The 7,493-nt window shown below is 36.8% G+C and overlaps 1 non-coding gene and 1 pseudogene across 1 annotated transcript; both read left to right on the top strand.

The window, feature by feature from the left end:
• Positions 1–314: 314 nt before the first annotated feature.
• Positions 315–430, top strand: LOC127917468 (uncharacterized; annotated as a pseudogene).
• Positions 431–7,117: 6,687 nt separating this feature from the next.
• Positions 7,118–7,199, top strand: trnas-aga (transfer RNA serine (anticodon AGA)). The gene is given in 2 exon segments: positions 7,118–7,154; positions 7,168–7,199. It is a non-coding gene; the product is annotated as a tRNA-Ser (tRNA).
• Positions 7,200–7,493: the final 294 nt, after the last annotated feature.

Raw genomic sequence — 7,493 nt, forward strand, 5'->3', positions numbered from 1 at the left:
TAAAATGGATTGTGTATATTAAATTTGTATAATGTAAAACAAGAATTTTTATAATTAAAAAAAAAAAAAAAAGTACGCTGATCGTCTGAACTCTGTCCGTTTCTTCCTAGGCTGAAATATGTGCCTCGCTTTGAAATAAGTAAGCAAGATTAGTTTGTATTTCACCCAACAATCTGTGCTACAAATTATGGCTGCAGTATATGCAATTTCTTCCACTTTTTGAGTGACACAAAGATGCTTATCTACATGGTGAAAATGCAACAGCTGTTAATCACACTCACTTTGACATATAGTGCACCGAGAGACAGTTTCTCGCTTACGACCACACCGGCCTGAGTACTCCTGATCTCGTCTGATCTCAGAAGCTAAGCAGGGTCGGGCCTGTTTAGTACTTGGATGGGAGACCTGGGAATACCAGGTGCTGTAAGCTATTTGTCAACTCTGTCCGTTTCTTCCCACAAGGCTGAAATATGTGCCCTCGCTTTTGAAATAAGTAAGCAAGATTAGTTGTATTTCATTCAACAATCTGTGCTACAAATTATGGCTGCAATGTATGCAATTTCTTCCACTTTTGAGTGACACAAAGATACTCTATCTACATGGTGAAAATGCAACAGCTGTTAATCACACTCACTTTGACTTTTATATAGTGCAAACCAAGAGATAGTTTCTCGCTTACGACCACACCGGGGCCTGAGTACGCCCCTTTTTGAAGTTTCAGGAAGTGAGTGAGCAGCAGATGTTTGAATTGTTTGAGAGAAAAAAAAATGTTTTTGGTTTTGCTGAATCATATACTTTAAGTGAAGGAGTTTGTGTTGGGAGTGAAGTTCATTGTAAATAGTTGCGTTTTAATCCCCCAACGGCGTGAGCTGTTTGGGGGATTCTACGTAAAATAACCGGATGGATTCAATGGCTTCGACATCAAGAATAACAACAACAACGAGAATGGACAACGGAGAAAAAGAGCGTCGAATGAAGAGTTGAGAGGAAAAAATATGAGAAAGTACTGACGGTGAACGTGGAAGTTATTGGTGAAGAAAAATAACAACGATGGAATTGCTGAGAGGAATCAAAGAAGTATGCGGAACGATTTTGGGATGTAGAAACGAAAGACAGAAATAAGTACGAAATAACCATGTCACATGAGAGGGTAAAGAAAACTAATAGACGGGCTAAAAATAAAGAGCTGTCAAGTCATGGCGAAAAAGAACTGGGGAACGATGAACTTGTGGTGTCCTTTTTGAACTTGCCGGCATATATTACGGACGAGAAATATATGAGAAATTAGATGGATGGAAAGTGAATGCGACAACACCAATCAAGAGGAGGATGTGGCCAGGAACGGACATTGTGGATGGGACGAGATTTTGTAAAGTGAAGTTTACAGACAGTGTGCAATCATTGCCTTACTCAACAAAGTTCAATACAGTAGAGGGATTTGAATATTTCCGAGTGATCCACGATAACCAAGTTAAGGTATGTAGACTTTGTATTCAACCGGGACACATACTTAAAGAATGTCCAGAATTTATATGTCATAAATGTGGTGAACAAAGGGCATTATGCCAGGGAATGTTCGAACATTGGTGATATGTGTAGAAGGTGTGACAGACCTAAGGGCAGATGTAAATGTAAGAAGATGAGTGATGTCTTATTTCTGCAAACAATGGACCTCATTACTGAAGAAGATGACGAGAGTGTGGCTATGGAGAGAGGGGAAGAGAGTGATATGGAAAGTGTGTCGCAGGTTATTGCAGAGACAACTATAGATGTGCTTGGAGAGTTTGTAATTCCTTCTGGCAGTACTCGAGACGCAGTCTTGGTCTCTGCTGCTGACACTGTGGAACAGCAGCACAGGATTGGTGAATTAGATACACAGGTAGAGATGGTGCAAGGTGCTTCTCAGGTGCCTGAACCTGCTTTAAGCCTGTGTGAAAATAACACCAAAGAGAGGGCTGGGTCCACTGGAGTTGATGGCACGGTTAAAGCGCATTTTACAAAAGGCTTGAATGTTGCTCCTCTCATAAGTCCAAGTCATGAGTCGGACGAAGAAATAGATAGTGAGGATTTTCAGTTGTTTTCTAGAAATAAGAGATCATTGACGAAAGCTAGGGAGGTGATGGGATCTGGAAAAATAAAAAGTCTATTTTGAAATGACGTATTTTCTTTGACTATATTTCTACATACATTAACAATGGTTAAAGTTGCATCACTAAATGGGAACAGTCTGAGAAATATGAACAAATTGGAGCAGGTTTTGGTGTCTGTGAAAACTGACATGTGGTGTTTTCAAGAGACTAATTGGACAGACTCCAAAATGTTAGAGATTAAGAGCAAATGGTCTCATCTAATATTTTGTAGTCATGGAAGTGAAAAACATGTGGAGTGGCTATTTTGGTTAAAAATGATGTGGTTCAAAATGTCAAACAGGTATATGCAGATAATCAGGGCAGACTTATTGTTATTGAGTTTGAAGTGCAAAATGTCATTTTTCGTTTAATTAACGTTTATGCTTCGAATATTGAATCGGAAAGGAGAGATATGTTTAATAACCTAAGAACACTGTGTTCAGAAAATTGTATACTGGTAGGAGATTTTAACGTGAAGTGCACTAGAATGGATGTCTCGAGATGTGATAGCTTCAGACATGATTCGTCTAGAAATGCTTTATGGGAATTAATGAAAAATGAGAATCTTGTAGATATATGGAGGGCTGAAAATTTAAATAGAAGAGTGTTTTCGAGAAGGCAGGTGGTGTTAAATGAACTAAAACAAAGCAGAATTGATTTATGTTTAGTAAAAGAAGATGTGATACAGCAGGTTCAGAAGATGTCATATAACTTTACAGCATACAGTGATCATGCAGTAATGTCATTTCAGATAGGTTTTGCTGTGGAGATGAGAGGGGGGAGGTGTCTGGTGTTTAAATGCCAGTCTGTTAAAGGAGGAAAGTTATATAAAGGAAATTGTTGAATGTATCGAAGGTGAAATGTCTAATGTACTGTTAAAAGAGAATGTGTGTTTATGGTGGGAGGAAGTGAAGGTTAAAGTAAAAAACAGGAGTATTAGGTATTCCAAAAATCGTAACCGTGTAGATAAGTTGAAAGAAAAAATGCTTAGAAATAGGATGTTACATGAACTTGAAAAGTCCGATGCTGATCCAGACTATGATGTAGTGAACTATTTGAAAATCCATGCAGAGCTAGGGTTTTATGAAAAAAATAAATGTTTAGGTGCTATTGTTAGGAGTAAGGCACAGTATGCCTTGGAGGGAGAAAAATGTACTTCCTTTTTTCTGGGGCTTGAAAAACGAAAGCAATTTAAGAGTTATATTGTGGAATTGGAAAATGAAAAAGGTGTAAAGGTAAATGATTTTGTTGACATCGTAGATTCAGTTGAATCTTTTTACAGAAATCTTTATAAAAATAATGATGTAGATAAAGTGTGTGTTGAAAAAGTGTTGGAGAAAATCAGTGCCAAAGTATCTCAGACAGATAGAAGGATGTGTGATGAAGAGATTTCAATTATAGAAATCAAGGAAGCAATTGAGAATACTCAGAAATAAAAGTCCAGGGTTGGATGGTTTAACAAATGAATTCTATAAAGTTTTTGTGGATATTTTGGCACCCCTTTTATTGAAGGTTTTCAGTATATGGAAGAGAATAAGGAAATCCCTGAGTCTATGTCAATTGGTATGTTAACCGTCTTATTTAAAAATAGAGGCAGTAGGTTAAAGTTAGAAAATTATAGGCCTATTAGTCTTCTAAATTCAGATTATAAAATACTGACTAAAGTTTTAGCTAATAGGATGAAAAAAGGTGATTGGAAGTATTATTACATCAACACAAGACTACGGAATACCTGGAAGAGATGTTGCAGATATAATTTGTACAATTAGAGATGTTGTTAATCATATGAAAAATGAAGGTGGTATAGTTTTAAGTTTAGATTTTAAGAAAGCTTTTGATAAAGTGGAACATAGTTTTCTGCTACAGACTTTGGAGAGGTTTGGTTTTGGGCCAAAATTTGTATCTTGGATTAACTTGTTGTATAGTGGAGCAAAAGTTGTGTTAAAATGTAACGGAGTGTTAACAGATACATTCCCTATAGAGAGGTCAGTAAGGCAAGGTTGTCCTTTGTCAGCTCTATTGTACAGTGTTTCTACGGAACCTTTAGCTGTTTTAATACTTGGAGACAAAGAGGTGAGGGGTGTTGGAATCCCAGGTGGTGATGTCAGTGTTATACATCAGTATGCTGATGACACTACTTTTACTGTGAAGGATGTAGGTAGCATTGAAAGCATTATGAAAATTCTAGATATCTACTGTAAGGCATCAGGGGCTGAAGTTAATATAGAAGACAGAAATTATGTTTTTGGGGGATATTAATGCAAATAAGTGTGAGATTCCATTTAAGGTAGCTAAGGATTTTATGAAGGTGCTGGGGTAAATATTGGTGTAAAAGGAGAAGAGGCAAGGGATATAACTTGGACGGGATTCTCAATAAAATCAAGCTAACTTTGAATTTCTGGAAAAATAGAAAATTAAAGTTAAAGGTAAAGTAATTGTTGTAAATGCTTTGGTATCATCTGAACTTGTGTATATTTTGGGAGTTCCTAGACATGCCAGAGTGGGTTATAAATGAATTTAATAATGTGGTGTCTAATTTTATATGGGATGGTAAAGGTGAATGGCGCAGAAAACATTGATAGCAGACTATGATGATGGAGTTTTAAAACTTGTAGATTTTGACATTAAAAGAAAAGCTATTAGAAGGATAAAAACAGTAAAATAAATATTTGTATGACAGCTTAGATTATGGCTGGAAACAATTTTTCAAAGTCTATTTGGATGAGAGTGGTGGATGTGAAGATAATGGTTTGTTGATGGGTCTTAAAAGGAAAATGTGTGAAAAGATACCAGATTTTTATAAAGTGCTAAATGCATGGGCAGAGTTGTTGCCTAATGTGTATTATGAGTGTGGGCATATTGACCTAATCATGAATCATCTGTTTTTTGAATTAGAAAATTAAGTCTGAAGAAAAGGTGTTATATAGTGAAGTATTCATGAGTGCAGGTCTTAGACAGATAAAGATTTCACATATGAGGTAATTCCAGGTTTCCTGAAGAAGCTATTTTTGACACCATCCATGAATGGGATGTAGAGGTGGGTAGGGAACAGTGAAGAATATATGCGAAGATAAAAGAAAGTATACCAAACACATGGGTGGATTTAATAAATAGTGAAGTTGTTAGAGAAGATTTATTTGTCTTTCCTAATTTATTTATTGGTAACAGTAAGGAGAAGGCTCATTTATCTAGTATCCCCGGTGAAAAAATTCTATAAAATAATGGTAGAAAAAAAAAAATGTAAAAAAGGCCAGCTGCGGAGAAAGTTTGGAAAGTAATTTTCCAACTTTGGATGTAAAAAGATATGGAAAACTTTAAATGTAAAATATAATAGTATGGAATGTGAAAGTAACGATTTTAAAATAAGGCATAATCGTATTATATACAAAGGTGGTGTTACATCAAATCAATAGGGAAATAAAAAAAGAGAACGTGATCTATGTGGTGAGTTACCGGAAAATTTAATACATTTGTTTGTGGAATGTGAGGAGTTAAAATATTTCTTTTGTAAGGTAAAGGGAATGATACATAGAAACTGGAAGGGTGATATTTTGAAGAAGATATGTGTGGAATGAATTGGTGTTATTTAGCGTGGCTGGTAAATGTGAGGGTGTTAATGTTGTTTTTGTTGAATATTGCTTTGAGTTTTGTGAGGTATGCTATTTTTGTAGGAGGAATTATGCTTTTTTGAGGGAAGAGGGTAAGGGTGTAGGATATTTTTGTAGTATTGTTTAAGAAGCATATAGATATGTTTCATTGTTATGGAAGTGAATGTTTTGATGAAGCTTTTGTGGAGGGTGGGTTGATTTCCAAGGGTGGATGGTGGAAGAATGACTTATATTTTTGAAAGTATTGGTATGTTAATTTCCTTTTTTGGTTTTATAGTTGTTTGGTGAGTTGATTTCAACATGCCTGTAAAAATTTTTTAAAGTACACCTGATCTCTTCTGATCTGGAAGCTAAGCAGGGTCGGGCCTAGTTAGTACTTGGATGGGAGACCGCCTGGGAAATACCAGGTGCTGTAAGCTTTTGTCAACTCTTTGTCCGTTTCTTCCCACAAGGCTGAAATATGTGCCCTCGCTTTGAAATAAGTAAGCAAGATTAGTTTGTATTTCATCCAACAATCTGTGCTACAAATTATGGCTGCAGTATATGCAATTTCTTCCACTTTTTGAGTGACACAAAGATGCTTATCTACATGGTGAAAATGCAACAGCTGTTAATCACACTCACTTTGACTTTATATAGTGCACCAAGAGATAGTTTCTCGCTTGACCACACCGGCCTGTCTCGCCTGACCTCGTCTGATCACGAAGCTAAGCAGGGTCGGGCTGGTTAGTCCTTGGATGGGAGACAGCCTGGAAATACCAGGTGCTGTAAGCTTTGTCAACTCTTTGTCTGTTTTTACCACAAGGCTGAATGAAATATGTGCCTCGCTTTGAAATAAGTAAGGGAATACCCCCTGAATTGGACAAAAATGAATGGAAGTCATTGGACATGGACAAACCATATACACATTGTCCAATACCACCCAATTCGGTGTTGATTCATGCAAAGTGTATTGCAAATGCCATATGGCAATTGCCAGTTGTAACACTTTAAAAATCCAACAGGTGGCGAATGCGTTACACCTTGGTTTTTCATATTGTAGGGACCGTACATTTGCAATATGGACTTTTCACTAACCATAGCAGCAAAATGTCAAAATGTTCCCTAGGTATGTTAGTGCCTCTCAGAGTCATGCTTTGTAGCAGTAATAATAAGATGATGAAATAAGAATTTATAATAAACGCTCTCAAATGCAAACCTTCTGGAGCTGAGCAAAGATCAAGGAAAATAAGAAAACAGCTGTACTTAACAAATGAATGAGGGAACATTTCATTTTATTGCATTATAAATGAGTTAATGAGTTACTGCATTGTTTTTCAGTTGTAAAATTATCACTTTCTGTAGGCTATGCCTGGTGGCCCATTCACTGCTGACAAGCCTGTTGTCGTGGCCGAGTGGTTAAGGCGATGGACTAGAATCCATTAGAGATCTTCCTGCGCAGGTTTGAATCCTGCCGACAACGAAAGTGAATTTTCTTTGACCCCTGAGGGGTTGAAGTTTAGTCGTGTTTCTTATACCAATCATATTTCACAAGTACATAGGGATAGTTGTCCATTTGGGATAGGATCAGCTCACACCTTACACACGTGGTAATCCATTCTTCTAGCTCTATAGGCCACTAGCATAGGTTACAGGTTTGTAGTCAAGCCACAGATTTCAGGTGAGATCCCATGATACGCTCAACAATACAACAACGTTCTCATGAATAACCCATTAAGCCATTTGCTAGATTTCCCCCATTTTGACATGTGGAAAC

Source organism: Oncorhynchus keta, unplaced genomic scaffold (assembly GCF_023373465.1).
Source record: "Oncorhynchus keta strain PuntledgeMale-10-30-2019 unplaced genomic scaffold, Oket_V2 Un_contig_11532_pilon_pilon, whole genome shotgun sequence".
In the NCBI taxonomy this organism is placed as follows: Eukaryota; Metazoa; Chordata; class Actinopteri; order Salmoniformes; family Salmonidae; genus Oncorhynchus; species Oncorhynchus keta.